This window comes from Anabrus simplex, chromosome 10, assembly GCF_040414725.1.
Source record: "Anabrus simplex isolate iqAnaSimp1 chromosome 10, ASM4041472v1, whole genome shotgun sequence".
NCBI classification, from domain to species: Eukaryota; Metazoa; Arthropoda; class Insecta; order Orthoptera; family Tettigoniidae; genus Anabrus; species Anabrus simplex.
The window spans coordinates 33441843-33459882 of record NC_090274.1 but is presented as its reverse complement, the minus strand read 5'-3'; the positions used below and the strand labels follow the sequence as shown (position 1 = coordinate 33459882).

Genomic DNA, 18040 nt, shown 5'->3' with positions numbered 1-18040 from the left:
ATGTTACCGACGTTAAAGCTGGTATTTGGAATCTTCTTTAAAAATAAACACATTTTTTTTATTTTTGGAAAATCCACTTTAATAGGGGTGAACGGCATTGACAAAGGGGGTGAGTTTTTTTAAAAGACTATACATATCTACAGTATTTCTCAGGAAGGTAACATTCTACACACGTGAAAATTGGTATTGGAATGTCCTGTGAAAGTAAAGAAACACAGGTAATTTGTTTTCGGAAAATCCGCTTAAAGTGAACTGAAAAGAGGGATGAATTTTTAAAATGAGCGTATCGATAGCACATATCAACACTTAACATGTTACAGAAGTGAAAATTGGTATTTTTTATCTGTTTTATAAAAATATAGAACCACATATTTTTTGTTTCCGAAAAAAAAAAACACTTATGAGAGGGGGGGAAAAAAAGGACTGAAAAGGGAGTGGAATTCTCTCAAAAACTGAAGATTTTACAGACGTGAAAATTGGTATTTGGAGTCTTCTTTAAAACTAATGAAGTACGTATTTTTTGTTTTTGTTTTTCGGAAAATCCACATAAGGGGATGAAAATTGAAAAATTAGTTGAATTTTTTTGTATGAGGATACTTATATTTCAAAAATTAAAGGTGTTGCAGACGTGAAAATTGGTACTTGGAATCTCCTTTAGAAATAAAGAAACACGATTCTTTTGTTTTTGGAAAACCCACATAGGGGGGAATAACTGAGACATTAGCTGAATTATTTTTACGAGGATACTTGCATCTCAGAAACTGAAGATGTTACTGACGTGGAAATATATATTTGGAATCTCCTTTAAAAATAAACATTTTTTCGACGTGAGAGAAGACTATTTCTCACACCTACAGTTCTAAGTCGCATCTTAGAACCCAAAAGGCAATAGAACAAACGTGGTTTACAAAGACTTTCTGGGGTAAATGAAACTCAATTCTTCGGTGAGTTTTTATACTAGGGATTTTCAGATAATGTCTTAGTACAGTACCGAGGAACGATTACTTTTATCAGATGACGAAATCCACGTGAGCGAAGCCACGGGTAACTGCTAGTAGTATATAATAGTATATGACTAATAGGTAAATTGAAAAAAAAACGTCGATATCTCGCGCCGTTGTAATTTTATCAGCTGCTGAAGAAGTTAGCCAATCAGATCACTTCACGGGCGAATTCAAATGGGCTTTACGAGGCAGTGTTGCTAAATCTCCACGTGGCTTGGTTGGGCTCGAAAGCCATGCCGAGAAATGAGCATCAAACACTAACACACCGTGGGTTTCAGCCATTGACACAGTAGCGTGCCTGCTGTGGGCCAAGCCTATCAGCAGGAAGGTCCTTGTTCAAGTAGCTCCCCTGGAGAAGTTTATTTCTTCTATTTTCTGATACTACTGGTACGTAACGCACTGGTTCATCATAGTATTCCAGCTATTCGATCTCTGTGGCTCTGATTGGAATGAGCAGTGTGCGCACTTACTGGAATAATGGCAGAGGAGTGTTCACGGCTGTCTGCGACCCGGTGATTCTCGCTCTGGAACTTTGGACTGTTAGATCGGCAGCCTGGTACTGTTCGTTAAAAGTGATTAAATGTGCTATTTTTCATTTGATCGAGTATTTCGTTTGATAGCATTGCTTTTAATCGCGACATTCCTACTGGTGTCATTGTAATGACCTATGTTGATTTCAGCTGGGACCAGCAAGACTGGGTGAAGTGATGCTGCTCCATAATAACGCCCAACCACACTATGTTAACCTGAAAAAAATTAAAGAAACACCCACTAAACAGCAGTTGGGTTGGGAAGTCATTCCGCACCTACCTTATTCACCTCATCTTGTCTCCTCAGATTTTCACCTTTTGCTCTAATTGTCCTTAGGTTGGCTCTATGGCTTTGTGTGCTCACCAGCCGCTAGATGGCGGCAGTGAGCTTGCATCCGGGAGATAGCGAGTTCGAATCCCACTGTCGACAGTCCTGAAGATGTTTTTCCGTTGTTTTCCATTTTCACACCAGGCAAATGCTGGGGCTGTACCTTAATAAAGGCCACGGCCGCTTCCTTCCAACTCCCAGGCATTTCCTATCCCATCGTCGCCGGCTGTCTGCGACCCGGTGATTCTCGCTCTGGAACTTTAGACTGTTAGATCGGCAGCCTGGTACTGTTCGTTAAAAGTGATTAAATGTGCGGTTTTTCATTTGATCGAGTATTTCGTTTGATAGCATTACTTTTAATCGCGACATTCTTACTGATGTCATTGTAATGACCTATGTTGATTTCAGCTGGGAAAACCACAAAGACAGTCTTTCTGAGGATGTAAAAAGGCAGGTGGTGAGCGAGCGTCTGCCATTATAATGAAAACTGCCCAACTTGATTGTGACTGTCAGTAGGCAAGTGGACCTGCCATTACAATGAAAATTCCGTATCCCAGTATTCACATTAATAAAGACTTCTACGTCGCATTTTTGGGGTAACGTTAAGAGCTATGCAGTTTGATACAATCTTACTCACAGCGTGTACACTACTTAACTTAGAATTCTGTATACAGTGTAGAATTCCGTAGCATTATACGGGTACATTAGCTAGTAATTTATATGTATACACACTGCCTGACAAAAAGTGAATCACCTAGAATGAGTGGTTGAAAGTGAATGAAACTACATATGCTGAAAGGCTGTGTGACTTTATTGAACTGATTACAATATGGGATGAAAGAGAAAGGCCGTTGGCAGTTAAAAGTGGAATGTTGGCGCCAGTTCAGTAGAGTGTCGCACCTCCCCTGGTTGCAATGCATGCCCTTATGCGGTTCGGAATGGTGACAAACAGCCTTTGGATCCTCTCCTGAGGCAAGGTCCCCCACAGTTGTAGCTGTCCCTCCAGATCCCGCAGGTTGGTACTGGGACGGAGTCCCCTTCCAATGTCATCCCACGCGTGTTCAGTGATGGAGAGGCCCGCTAATCTTGCTGGCCACCGGGGGAGCTCAGCATGCTCTAGGCAGTTGATAGACACACTGCTGTGTGTGGACGTGCATTATCTTTTTGGTACACTGTCCAGGATGTTGTACCATAAGGGGTAGGACGTGTGGACGCAGACTGTCTGTGACGTATCGCTGTGCCGCCAAAGTCTGCCGAAGCACTATTGAAGTGACCTTGACGGATATCCTATGGCCCCCCACACAATGATGCTAGGGATTACGCCTGTGTGTCTTTCCAAAGTATGGAAAGGATCTACCCTCGACGCCGCCAAATCCGCACACGATGGTCATCGGAGGTTATGGAGAAGCGGGACTCATCACTGAACATGATGCGACGCCAGTCGTCCTCTGTCCATGCCTTCCGGGCAAGACACCATCCCAAAAGCAAGCGTTGGTGTTCTGATGTCAGTGGCAACCGACGCATGGGGCGGTAGGACCCCAATTTGGGTGATGCGAGTCGTCGAGACACTGCGGGAACTCTCAGGATGTTGTCGAGTCGCGAATGGCGGGTGCCGAAGTTGTGGGATCCCGCAATGCTTGGCGCACCATACGACGAACCTCCCTCGGAGTGGCGTTTCTTGCTCGACCAGAACCTGCACGACGTGATTGAGTGCCCTCATGTACCCATTGACTCCAACATCGGGCCACTGTGACATCTGAATGGCCCACGTGCCTGGCAATTGCACGATACGCCCAACCAGCCTCTTGCTGTCCCACCATGAGGCCTCTGTCAAATGCTGCCAATTGGTGGATTGTCAGTAGCGGCGATTGGGAATTAGAAGTGGGTGGGGTGGGGTGGAGTGGAGTGGAGTGTATACACCAAAACAGAAAAAAATTAGCTACAAACTGGTAAGTTTCTTGAAGCTCTCTAAGCGAATTTCGACAGGGGTAAATGTTGACAGTTAACAGACTTAAGTGGGGGTAATAAAACAATAGTTTTTAATATTCTGATTCAGTATTATACAATAAAACTTCCACCAAAAGAACAGTATTACACATGCGTTACAAGTAAATGGAAGTACGGCGTGATTATACAATTAAAATCATTTAGTATTTGACTACACAGTAAGAAACGAAACTAAACCAGACTGACGAATAGGCGCGGCAAGTGGGTGAATCATACCTCAGTGTCCATAACCTCGGCTACCCTTCCTCACAGCACATGCAACGTGTCCACTACTTGCTGTGGCGCTATACAAATCGGTTAGCCGCGACGAACGACATTTTTGCGTATTTCTGCGAATAATTTTTTAAAAGATATAAAGAAAATAATTAGCTGATAAGACAACAGGGCTTGTACAAATTGCTTGCTATAATAATTCCTAGTTTCAGCCGGCTAAAATGGAGTAAAAATGTAATGTTTTCTGCACAAAGTGAGGAGGGGGTGGGGGAGCGAGGGGACAGTAGCCCCCTTCCCCAAATCGCCGCTACTGGATAGGCTGTCCATCGCGGAAACGTAGTCCTCTCTGCTTTCTTTTCCGTTCCGCTTCTTCCCACACCTGTGGGGTCGCGAGTGCGAACTGCGTCGCACATGCGATTTGGCCCTGTTTTACGACCGGATGCCCTTCCTGACGCCAAACCTATGTGGAGGGATGTAATCACTATTGTGTGTTTCTGTGGTGGTTGGTAGTGTGGTATGTTGTCTGAATATGAAGAGGAGAGTGTTGGGACGGACACAAACACCCAGTCTCCGCGCCAGAAGAATCAGTCAGAAGCGATTAAAATCCTCGACCCGGCCGGGAATCAAACCCGGGACCCTCCGAATGAAAGGCCAGTACGCTGACCATTCAGCCAACGAGTCGGACTGGGGGGGGGATTAACCAATTATGATTAACATTCCCCACCCTGCCGGGAATCGAACCGGGGACCCCTGTGACCAAAGGCCAGCACGCTAACCATTTAGCCATGGAGTTCTCTCTGAATGTCTTGCTTAACTGTCTGACTCAAAGCAGTTGACTGGTAACAAGTTATCAACAACAGGACGGTGCCATCACAAATGCACTCTGGTGGGTTTTCTACACATTACAGATCCTTGTAAATCTAATCATTTACTCATACACCAATGGTATGCTTGTATACCGAAATGGGATAATATTGGACCACTCCTTCTGGGTGCTGAACTTTTTGTCATGCAGTCTGTATACGAGATATCAACGAATTTTCATTCGAAATAGTGATGGGTAGTTCGCGAACGAACTAGTTCTCGGGAACTACTTCACTCCCACGAACTAAGAAGTGTTTACTCGTCTCTCGAGAACTACTTCGCGAACTGTAGAACTTCACGAGTGTGAAGGGAATGGGAAGGAACTTGTTGGCGGACGAACTACTTCAGCGGTTGCAGAGTGCTCTGGCGGGAAAATTACACATTTTAAAGTAGTTCGTGAAGTAGTTCGTAAAGTAGTTCTTTCTTGGGAGCGAGAGTGTTGGAGTCTGACGTTTAGCGCCACCGGCGAGAAAAAGTTCACCAACGCTCAGATGTTCTAAATTTGTTTGTCAGGGGATGAAATCACCACCAAGAAAAGGGTGCTCTTGCGATAACAGATCAGCGTTTAAAACATCTCATTTTCAAGTCGACAAAATTTCACAGACATTTTTATTATCTTTGAAAAGAAATAGATTTTTTCTATACATTCCTGAGGGTTTGGGGGCGGGGGAAGAGAGTGTGAACTGACATTACCGGTAATAGGAACGTTCATTTCTGTAGCATCTACGAATGTTATAGAGAAGTGCACCTGCGTGCTACCTGTTGTCCACTTCGTGTACTTCCTCGTTCTGGACAGCTCGCGAAGCGATGAAGCCTTGTATGAGGGGAATGAGAAGGAACTTGTTCGCGGACGAACTACTTCAGCGGTTGCAGAGTGCTCTAGCGGGAAAGTTAAACATTTTGAAGTAGTTCGCGAAGTAGTTCGTGAAGTAGTTCTTTCTTGGGAGCGAGAGTGAATGAACTAGTTCCCACAGGTGAACTGCTTCTTCCCATTACTAATTCGAAGTGATTCATCTGCTGCGGGTTATTATTTCTCCCTCTGTATTTCGAGAAGCAACGACGAAATGCAAAAGTATTCCCCCCCCCCCCCCGAAGAGATCAAAATTTAGCGATGAGAAGTTTAAGAACCAATTATTTTATTTGTAAAGTAAACGCTACAAGTCATTAACTAAAATAAAAATGATGGTAAAATATACATTCGAAAGTTCCAAGCTATCATATTTAGTCTCTTCTAGTGATGATAACCACTTAATGTCTCTAAATTAAAAAGAAAACACGCACAGAATAATATCCTTTCCTGGCAAACTTTGGTATTGTTACAGCCCCGTGCGGAAAAAAAAAAGGCCGTGATTTCCTAAAGACTGGCGTTCTGTAAAGTACGAGGGCAAGTCAATAGGTATCTGCAGTTTTGCTCTAATTGTCCTTAGGTTGGCTCTATGGCTTTATGTGCTCACCAGCCACTAGATGGCGGCAGTGAGCTTGCATCCGGGAGATAGCGAGTTCGAATCCCACTGTCGGCAGCCCTGAAGATGTTTTTTCGTGGTTTCCCACTTTCACACCAGGCAAATGCTGGGACTGTACCTTAATAAAGGCCACGGCCGCTTCCTTCCAACTCCCAGGCATTTCCTATCCCATCGTCGCCGTAAGACCTGTCGGTGCGACGTAAAGCCACTAGCATAAAAAAAAGAGAGAGAGAAAGAAAGAAAGAAATTACTAAAAACATTAGTGGGCTTACGGCCCAAAGATACAGAGGTTAATCTCATACTACAAGAGGGTGACTAAAGGAGGAACCTTTAAAGCCATGACGAGATTTATAAAATTTAGGGTTAGAAAACTTTAGTCACCCAATTGCAAGGTTGAATGGGAGACGGCAGAGGGTCACCACTCTCCTTTCCTTTACATTACATATTTCCCGGCAGGGAATGGAAACAAGAGTCGTCAGACTTCACCGAAAATCCTACATTTAAACCACCAGTTAACAAAATTACATTTTAAAAAACGGCTAAAAATTTCCTATCATACTACCCGCAGGTGCTATCACATGTTTAGGAAAATTCTGCCATTACCTTGTATCGCTGGATATTCTTCAAGCAGGCCGCGTCCCTGCCTCCTAGGCCTCCGTCAAGTCAGACTCCCAGGCACTGGAGCAATTTAGACATGACGGCCCTAAAGTGCCTTGCTTATGTAGTTCCGAAAGTGGAAGCTTCCCGATTAAATTGAACCACACTTTGCTGATAGGTTGGATTCCTGTACACGACCCCGGTTTTGATTGGCTAGAGAACATATTTACAAGCATCTGATAGTTAGGAGGAGGAACCACCTGAAGTGTTGACAACTTAGGTACATTAAAAAGAAAACAGTCTTCAGAAAAAGGTTTACTAATAACAAAAATGAAATTTCCGAAGTTCTAGGTTCGTTTTTAGTGCGTAAGTGTGAGCTAGCAAATCGATGTTAGAGCCATCTAACTGTAGAAGACGAAATTCTTTGGGAGTTTACAAGTTCAAGTCCGTTGGCATAGATGACCATAGACAAGGCGTGCAGTTTAAATGGCCGGGAACCCCTGGTATTATTATTATTATTATTATTATTATTATTATTATTATTATTATCGTCCGGCTCCATGGCTAAATGGTCAGCGTGCTGGCCTTTGGTCACAGGGGTCCCGGGTTCGATTCCCGACAGGGTCGGGAATTTTAACCATAATTGGTTAATTCTCCTGGCACGGGGACTTGGGTTATGTGTCGTCTTCATCATCATTTCATCATCACGACGCGCAGGTCGCCTACGGGAGTCAAATCAAAAGACCTGGCGAGCCGAAGTCTTCGGACACATCCCGGCACTAAAAGCCATACGCCATTTCATTTCATTATTATTATTATTATTATTATTATTATTATTATTATTATTATTATTATCTATGGCAGCTGTTGGTAGAGCTGTAGAGGATCAAACCAGCCTTCGGGCTGAATACCCAACATACAACACACACTTCATACACTTCTACAAAACACATCACACTGCCATCCACCACAGGAACACGTAATAGGGATGACGTCCCACCACATAGCGTTGACGTTAGGAAGAATATTCAGCCGTAAAATAAGATCTAACTACGGTACGGGCTGACTAATGAATTTAGTAATAGAACAGGTATAATAATGCTACTTTCTTCCTGTGTGTGAGGCTGGTAGAATACACTCACGGTATCTCCAGCCTGCCGTAAAAGGCGACTAAAAGGAGTCCCAGAGGCTTTCATTTTTGTAGCATTTTTGAGCCTGACATTGCTTCCAGTTATTTGTGTCAGGCTACTCGCTTTCGTATATCATATCAGAACTCCCTTGGTCAATTGTTTTATTTCGTCCCGACGGTATTAGGTTTCTGAGGCCTGGGGAGTCTTTCATTTTCAAGCCCTTTATGGTGCTTGTATTTCTTTGGCCAGTACATTCATTCTAAGCATTGTTGGAACTTTTCATATTTTGCTTAGGATGGTTGCCCAGTTATACTTTGCCTTGAGTCAATAGAAACTTGATAAACCGAATTCCTTCAGACCATTTATAAATGAAACTGACCAATTAAAGGGTGATGTACATGAAATACACGCATTAGTGTAAGTAACCACCAAACACACACTTTCCTTGAAATAAAGTATACTGGTGATTCAAATTTTGCACAGTGAATGATGATATTACATAGATAATAATAGTTTGTATTGAACCATTTTGGTCCATATTTAGGGATACCCACCTTTCTTACCTATCAGCAAAGTTCATGAAATCTGTCTCTTGGGTCGTATCGGGTTCTTCGTCACTTGCTGAGGTAAAGGTAGGGTTCAGTAATTCTAATCTATCTACTTGAATGAAAGGCATGTTTAAAAGATGCCTATTTATTCAGGAAATTCTGAAGCATTGTGATATGTCAACGGTATCACTGAAATCAATCGTGTCCTCTGGACACCACAATCATTTTATTACATAGAAGGTTAGAACACTGGTGAGCCTTTGACGTGTCTGCCTGATGGGCATTCTTACTAGAAACCATTGTCTCATTTTTTTATTAAAGAAAGGAAAGTCTGGAAATCCTTAAATTCGGCTTCCATGTGAGACCACATGTACCATCATTGTGATTCGTTATGGTCCAGCCCTCGTGTAACACGAACTCTGGACTCTGGGTATAATTAAGGCAGTCCAATCGGTGTGTGCCACACAGTGGTTCTACGGCATGGACCCTTAATTGAATCCATGTGACCTGCGTCTATGTCATGGACCGACATCTAAACTTCTAAGTTACTTTAAAGTCATTGTGGATGATGACCGCAAGGAAAATGATGCTACAGTGGCATATGGCCCTAATAAGTCACTGAGGTTGATGACCCTAAGACCGTCCAAGTTTCTAAGCTGAAGGCTAAACACAATTAAGTTACATCGGTTGATGACCAAAGTTTCCACTTTACTATCCCCAGCACATTCACCGCTCAATCAATCAAAGTTAAATAATACAACAATAGCAATGCTCACGAACTTTGTGGCAGTAAAATCCATTTCCTTCGGATATGTCCCCTTAATCGTTACGTTACCATTTACATATTTCCCAGAAAACAAACTAAGATTTCCAGAATGCGTCTCCAAGTTATTCGCTTGATTTAAAGTTATTTCAAAATGCGGTTTCGCTGAATTTAATAATTAAATAAGTTTAAATGATTTAATGAAATCTTAAAGGGCAACAAATTTTATCTCCGCGGACTCTGGTTTCTTCACAAATTCCTACGCAATTGTGTTCTCACAATTTTAAAATCCTATCGATGTTTATTTGTTGCTTCCTATTGTCTGGAAAAGAACTACATCATTCATGTCCAGTTTATATATCTCGTTTCATGACCTCACACTTTAAATCTAATCTAACCCTAGCCATTATTAACACTTGAATATCCTAATAATCTACGTACAAACCAAAAGCAACTCGCCATATAATTACGATGTCATATCTCGTTATAACATTTTATAAAGTTTGCGCACCCCTCACAGACAAACCATCATCACTACCATCGCTCTATATTTTGGACAACCCTGAATTTGGCTTGTCTTGTTCATTATACTCCAAGTCCGTCGTATCAAATGCACATTGCGTCCCCAATTAAACAAATTTTACAGTATCTAATAACACTCAGGTTATTACCGGATGAAAATTTCAACTAAATCCAACTTTTAACGTTCTCCCCGGCCGAGAAATACAATCTCAATTCCACGCGTGTCCCGTTATCTTGCGGTGAACCCGTATCAGCTGCCGGCCTCTCGCCCCCAAGCTTGCTTGTCAGTGATACGATACATCTGTTTCTACCTAACTGGCCTCTCTCTTTAAATCTTTAAACTCTGCCGACATAATTAAACAAATACGATGTTCTTACCAACAAATGCACATAGATTATACTTCAAGATGCCCACAATAATTATACGCGTCGCAAATTAATACCGCCATGGATTCCTATATATTGCTTTCCATTCTCAACATTATAAAATATTCCTCGGGCTTCCATGTCCCGGCTTCATTTGACAGGTCTCTAACCTGATTCACAAATCTCATCTCGACTCACACGACAACTAACCTCTGTTTCCCAACTCGCAACTATCACCGACAAAGAACTGGAATAAAATCCTTACTAGAATTCATGACGTCTAATACGCACAATGCATTAATAATGAACAACTTCGCATAAAATGATATCGTATTTTTAATAACTTCATTTCCACGAAAAATGACTGGAAAATTCTACTAGATCTTTTTATTGCCAGTCAGACGCAGTTTAAAATGGGCTTAGAAAAACGTTTCACTCCGTGACCAAATTTATCACACTATACTCTCACCCGACAGCGCGCTCCCACTCGATTGAAAATGGGTAACTATGGATTTCTTATATTATTTACGTCAAAATTTCAGACAAAAAATTTACGTCGAATGAACATCTTAATTTGACATCACAAATTATAGGCAGTAAACACACGAAAATGACTATCTACATTGGACGTGATATCACTTCGAAACCCTATTCAATAACTTTTTACAACATTATACGGCACTCGCAAGACTTCAAAAATTTATCCAAGTGGAAATAAAACAAATGACTCCTTTTTTTTAGTCGTATTCTAACATTTACAAAAAAACACATAGGGGTGACCACTGCGTCGTATATCCCCATTCAAATACACATTTAGAGATCATGAAACAAGATATAGTAGGTAGTAAGATGGAAAGTCACATACCTTATGTAGTTACGCCAGTACTCGTCATAGGGCTCACCTGCGACTCTGGCATTTTTATTTAGCCATTTTTACATTTCTGGCTTTACAAATCATTATATTTCTTCAGGTTTCCTGGAATAAAGCATAAAAAAAAGAAATGCCCTTCACTTTTCTTTTTGTTGAGCGCACACGATGGACTGTAATTACTTCCGCACACGAATTACTTTATTTATCACATGAGAATTTATTCAGTACTCTGACCGTCCTATCTGGTACAATTACTTCCACTCCACAGGGAGTCAAGACCCCAGCCATAATGGCTAAAATCTGCGGTTGAACTTAGTCTACTTTTGTTGTTTGGTTTCGCAGAGCAGCTCAACCCTCTTTCGTCTTCGTAACACAAAATGCAGGAGAAGGAGACTTCGTCATGGCGTCCCTTCATATTTATAGCAGTTACCCCCTCTCTTCGGGTATCTCCCTTTGCCGCCAAGAAAATTTCTATAAATTTTCTGACTTAACTAAACTGTAATTACAAGAGTTTTGAAGGTGGCTACATATTCGCTACATTTCCAGCAGTAGTGTTCATGGACATTTAAAATGTAAACGTGTTCGATTTGTGGGATAGGCACTATAGTTTTGACTTGGCTTTGGCACGCCATATACACGCGCTTTGAAATAGTTCACAAAAATGACTTAAGATTCTTCCGCCGTTGACACGTGCGACTGCCGTCACGTATCCCAGAGCGTGGGACCGAAGGTAATCACCCCCTCGTCACGTGTCAATTCCATGCTATCAAGAATCGAACTTCTCATCCCATTGATAATTTAATGCATAATATTCTTAGGGCACAAAGGTCATGGGTTCAGTATGTAGATACGATAATAAGCTTTCGGGCTTCTTTTTCACAGAGAACTTTGCTCTGCGTCTTGAAAAGATAATCTCGTCTGTTCACGAGCAAGACTTCTCTAAAAATGAATGAAGGTTTGAATCACTTGAACTTAAGAATGCGTTACCGTTGTCTATAGTAAGTGGTACTCTCGTTCGCCACTAGGTGGCTCCCTGTGCGCAGTGTGAACCATCTCGTGATAAGGAGAATACGAATTTGGAAAAAAATGGGAAAGAAATAATAATAGTGAAAGGACACCTATATAAATCCTTAATGGCTGGCAACCACGTAGGGCTATATACGTAAGTGACAGAGAGTGTCCCTGTTGAAATACGTATTTCCACAGCTTCCCGTATAATCCCAGACCTGTAGTGTTTAGTGTAAGAGCTCGAACATCGGATCGGCGGATGCAGGGTGAATCTGGGCCCACACGTGGGCACCGCTGGTCCGTGGTCCGACAGCTCTGCACTCTGACCGCCCAACCGAGCAGAGGAGTGTATTCGGGAGACGGATAGGGACTGGTCCCCACCTTCGGCTGTCTTGAAAATTATTTTCCGTGGTTTTCCATTCTTCTGCACTAAGGTGAATGCCGAGACAGTTCCTAGTATAGGCAACGAACGCCTATCCCCTCACTTTCTCCAAGCATCTCCTGGTCTGAGAGACGGCGTGACCGCCTAAGAGGCTCATCTCCTCCTTCAAGGAAGGAATGAAAACATGTTAGTAGAAGTCGCACATCTTGGAACGCGAGATAGATAGGGCGTGCTCAGCTATTGCTGATTTGTCTGGCAGGTTGAGACGGATATTACGTTGGTGTTCCTTGATACGAGTACCAATGGAACCAGAATGTTTGGTCAATGTATACCTTGCCGCAAGTACGGGGAATTTTGTACACCCTAGGGTGTATTTTCTATGCCTTATTACTAGGAGTGGTGCAGCCTTTGTAAGGCAGACCCTTCAAGGATGACGGGAACCATGTGTTATAAGTAAAAAAATAAGGAAACAAGATTTTGCACGGGGAAACTTTATTTTACAGGCACATCAAATAATACATAGTACTACATATTGCTATTCAACATACTCACTATTCTTATCCAAGCTCTTGTTCCTCTACATCAAGACATCGATGTTGGCAAGACAGAAATCCGCTTCCAGTTTCTGAAGCCACTTCATGACGTTCATCCTCGTGCTTCATCAACGATCCGAAGAGAGAGTATGTGTCCTTTTGCGGGGGGGGGGGGGGGTGCCGTGAGGCTCCGCCCCGCCTCACAGCCCGTGGTGACCTACCTGTTTGGACAAATGACCGACAAGCGAGTACTAACGCAGGAACATAGCCTAGTACAAGAGTACAGAATAACTTGAGGTGCAAAGGCTAGTCTTCTGCCAGCTACTTCCACCCCTCCGTAAAGGAGAAGTTATGAGAAACCTCCCTAAACCCACCAGGCAATCCCATATCTCCTTTCGGCACTGGTTACCCTGTCGCGGTCGTACCAAGACATCCCCGGCGCTAGACCACTGCCGCTCAAGAGCCACTGTCACCCCCGGTCCATGGCCGCCTGCAAGGCTTTCAAGGTAGAAAATGGAGAAGATAATAAAATAAAAAAGAAATTTTGACGCGCGGTCGAGAGAGAATAAGTAAAATGTAGTCTTGCAAACGACCATGCGGATGGCCAGTAATGCGAAAGCTCTTCCCAAAGGAGCTACTTTGCATACCCCCTTCAAATTAGGATATTATTGCAGCCACCACTTGTAACATTAAGGACGGACCGCATAGAGAATGTGGTGCCGCATCATTGTTGTCATATCGGTGGTGGTGAATATTGTTTTAAGTGCACGTACAACTGGGCAATCATCCTCCGATAACATTAATCAGAGGGGGGAGTGGAGGGGATCCGAAAATTAGAAAAATTAAGGTATCAGCCAAAGAAAGACAAAATCCACTACGGGCATGAAAATGAAAAACTCCCTAGGCTTCGTGACCTAATACCATCGGGGTCTGAAATGAACAAGAGTTGGTCAATTCAGGTCGGGTAGAACGATGAAAGTGAGGAGCCTGGCAAAAGCTAAAGACCCCGTGTTCGCCAACCCACGCTCCCATGTCGAGTCCCTAGAGCCCCGTTTAGTCGCCTCTTATAACAGGCAGGAGATATCGCAGGCGTTATTATACTGCCCCCACCCACAAGGCAACTTAACGTATATTAAAGCTCTCCCACAAACTTTACGTCTGGAAGAAGAGAAGTAACTGGCATGGCGAGCATCACATCTCGACTAGCATTCATCTCTGGTCTTCTGGAGGTAATTCCCCTAATATTGACGTTGTTACTACTGATTGTTTGACTAGAGACTAACGAATAGTACAGGGCAAGGTATATTGCGGAAATCATATTAAGGAGGTTGTCAAGAAAGGTTACAAATCTCTTTACATGGTTATGAGAGTATTTTCGGGGTGTAGTAAGGATGTAAAGGAGAGGTCAAGACCCCAACTAAAGTATGGTTTCAGTGTGTGGGATTCTCACCAGGACTACTTGATACGAGAATTGGAAATGATTCAAAGGAAAGCAGAACGATTAGTTCTGGGTGTTTTCCGACAAAGGAGTAGTATTACGAAAATGTAACGAACTTTGGGCTGGGAAGACTTGGAAGTAAGGGGACGAGATGCTCGACTATGTGGTATGTTTCGAACTGTCAGTGGAGAGTTCGCGTGGAATTATGCAAGTAGACGGAAAAGCTTGAGTGGTGTTTTTAAAAGTAGGAAAGAGTATGAAGATAAAGTTGGAATTCAAGAGGAACTTGGGGCAAATATTCGTTTATAGGAGGAGGAGTTAGGGATTGGAATAATTTACTAAGGGAGATGTTCAATAAATTTCCAAATTCTTTGCAATTATTTAAGAAAAGACTACGGGATATGCCACCTGGACGACTACCTTAAATGCAGATCAGTGGTGAATGATTGATTGACAGGTAGGATATATCGTGGGTGTTATTCTACTGCACCCACACAGGAGATTGATTGATTGATTGATTGATTGATTGATTGATTGATTGATTGATTGATTGATTGATTGATTGATTGATTGATTGATTGATTGATTGATTGATTGATTGATCAGTGGCTTATGCTGGGATCAAGACATGGGCTACCAGTAGGCTTGGGTTACCCCTTTTCGATGGTAGGTTTAGTGAACGCCAAGCCTTCACCGTTTTGAGCTGCAGCCAATAGCCAACGGAGAAGCCTGTTGTGTTGTCAAATCTGCTTCACAAGCTACTGCCGTGGCTTCTGCTGCTGCCAATGCTCAACCTCTGATCAGTGGAGACGGTAGCCGAAGGTTTAGCAAATTAAAATCCGGCTTGCCTTGGGTCCGATGGATCCGGTTCAATTCTCAGAATCAACTCCCTCGTACTCTTAATTCCCCTGGCTTGGGGACTGAGTGTTTATGTCGTCTTCGTCATTCATTTGATCGTCATTAGGTCACCACCAAGCCTTTACAGATGCCATGCATCATCATCATCATCATCATTATTATTATTATTATTATTATTATTATTATTATTATTATTATTGTTATTATTATTATCATTAAAGTAACATTTTGAAATTTACGGCATTACCAACAGTCGTACCCATCGTTCACTGGTTTATTAGCTTTCTCCATAGATCAGTGGTGGTGCCCGACCCATGACCAGGGGTTCGATTCCAACCAACCAAAAAGAACACTAAACCTGAAAGATAGCCGTTCATTTCAGCAGATCTACCTATAAAAATAAAACTGTATTACTCCTATAACAGCAGCCCTGCAGTGTCTTCTTAAAGGGAGTGAAATGCCAGCACTCTGTTATTTGTATAATTAAGTCAGGAATATGAGGTGAGGAAGTATATATGATGAGGAACGCATGTGTCAATTCGGAAATTTCCGGAGAACTCAAGAGTCTTTGAGCTATCTCTCCTCCGATAGTGGCGTAAGTCTAGTGATAGTCCATGTCTTGATTCCAGTATTCGCCACTCCACTCCACTCCACTCCACTCCACTCCACTCCACTTACTGCCATCCGTCCTGCAACAGTGTCAGAATTCAAATGCGGTCAGTAGCAGAAATGGGTACTTTTTCCATGTTAACCTCAATCTTACACTTGCTATCTATACACTACTGATTTTTACAAGTGATGTTTCACCGAGCAAGTGGCTGCGAGGTTTGGGCCACGTAGCTATCAGGTTGCATTCGGGAGATAATAGATTCGAATCCGACTGTCGGCACCCCTGAGGATGGTTTTCCATGGTTTCCCATTTTCACACCAGGCAAATGCAGACATTTCTAAACTGTGTGATCGAATACAGTGCTGCAGCAGGTTTGCGTTTAAACACGAAAAAGACCAAAGTAATGGTCATAAGCTAACGTGTCATTCAACATGTTAACTTGTCAATAGCTGGCACATCACTGGAGCGAGTCCAACGCTTTAAGTATTTCGGCAGTGTACTTGACCGCAGCTGGAACAGTGCTGTTGAAATTAGGTCCCGTATTAATAATAATAATAATCGTATGACCCCAGCTACCGTGTGCAGACATTTCGATTTGACGCCATCTGGCTGTCTGCTCGTCAATTTTGACGTTCTGTTTTACTCTAGGTCCACTAGATGGCAGACCGAGTAAACCGAAACTCTCTTGGGTGTCTATGGCTGATATTTAATGAATTTTGTCGGGTAAACACCAAACGTGTCACCAGAGATCTTTCACATGCCGACATGGTACGACATGGAGTGTCGAATGGACTTTTTTCCGCCCCTCAAAAATCCGACGTCCTCTGCCGGGTTTGAACCTGCTATCTTGGGATCCGGAGGCCGACACTCTACCACTGATTCACAGAGGCGGTCATTAGCAGAAATGGGCACTTTTGCCATGTTAGCCTCAATCCTACACTTGCTATCTATACACTAATGATTTTTACAAATGGTGTTTTTACCGAGGTCCCGTATTGAAAAGGCAAGAACTGCATTCAAGAGAATGAGCAAACTTCTCTATAACAGGGACTTAAAGATCAATCTCCGTATCTGTTTACTTCGGTGCTATGTATTTTCTGCCGAGACTTGGACCCTGACAGAGAACACCACCAAAAATCTTCGATCGTTTGAAAAATACGTAACACTGAAGTACTCTAACGCGTGAACAAAAAACTAGAGGTCCTGCACAACATCAAAAAGAAGAAACTTGAGTACTTTGGCCATACCAATCGAAATGATAAACATATACTCCTTCAGCTTATCTTACGAGGTAAAATTTATTGAAGGAGAAGTAGGGGAAGAAGGAGAACATCTTGGCTACGGAATCTATGAGAATGACTCAGTACCCCCACTCTTTTTCGAGTTGCTGGGAACAACAATCAGATCGCCCTGATGACAGGCGACATCCAATGAGGATATGGTATAAGAAGTAGAAGAAGAAGAAGAAGAAGAAGGAAAGCTTCCTTCCCAATTCTAGCCCTTTCCTCTCCCATCGTCGTCATAAGACCTATCTGTGTCGGTGCGACGTAAATCTAATAGTGAAAAAAAAAATGCTGAGAAAAACAAGTGATGTTGAACTGACAAATGCATCCCATCAGACTAATATTGAAATTTATATAGGTTTAAAGTCACTGTGTATCTTGGACATTGGCTTACAGTGCATACTGTAAACATGTTTGAGGTACCGTGGCATAGGCCTAGTAAACTGGTAATATGCAAGACTGTTTTAACCTTGTTATTTGTAACTTTCAGTTTGACTATACGATGGATCGCTTGCAGCCCGCGGACCGCCAGTTGACACAGCTGATCTATGCATGATGTTTTTTATTCACATCTAATTGCTTGTTGCCAGAAACCTACCTACGCTGTCATAGCAGGCGGAGGGATGATACTGCCACGTGGCGCGGCCCAGGTGGTGGATAGGAAGGGGTCCTAACCGGCCTGCCGACGGACTTGAGCGAAATAAAATAGCTTTCGCGGACCA

The 18040-nt window shown here is 42.7% G+C and overlaps 1 protein-coding gene across 2 annotated transcripts in view; it reads left to right on the top strand.

The window, feature by feature from the left end:
* Window positions 1-18040, top strand: part of LOC136882161 (uncharacterized) — a 106892-nt gene that overhangs the window by 23709 nt on the left and 65143 nt on the right. The gene's annotated exons all lie outside the window — the stretch shown is intronic.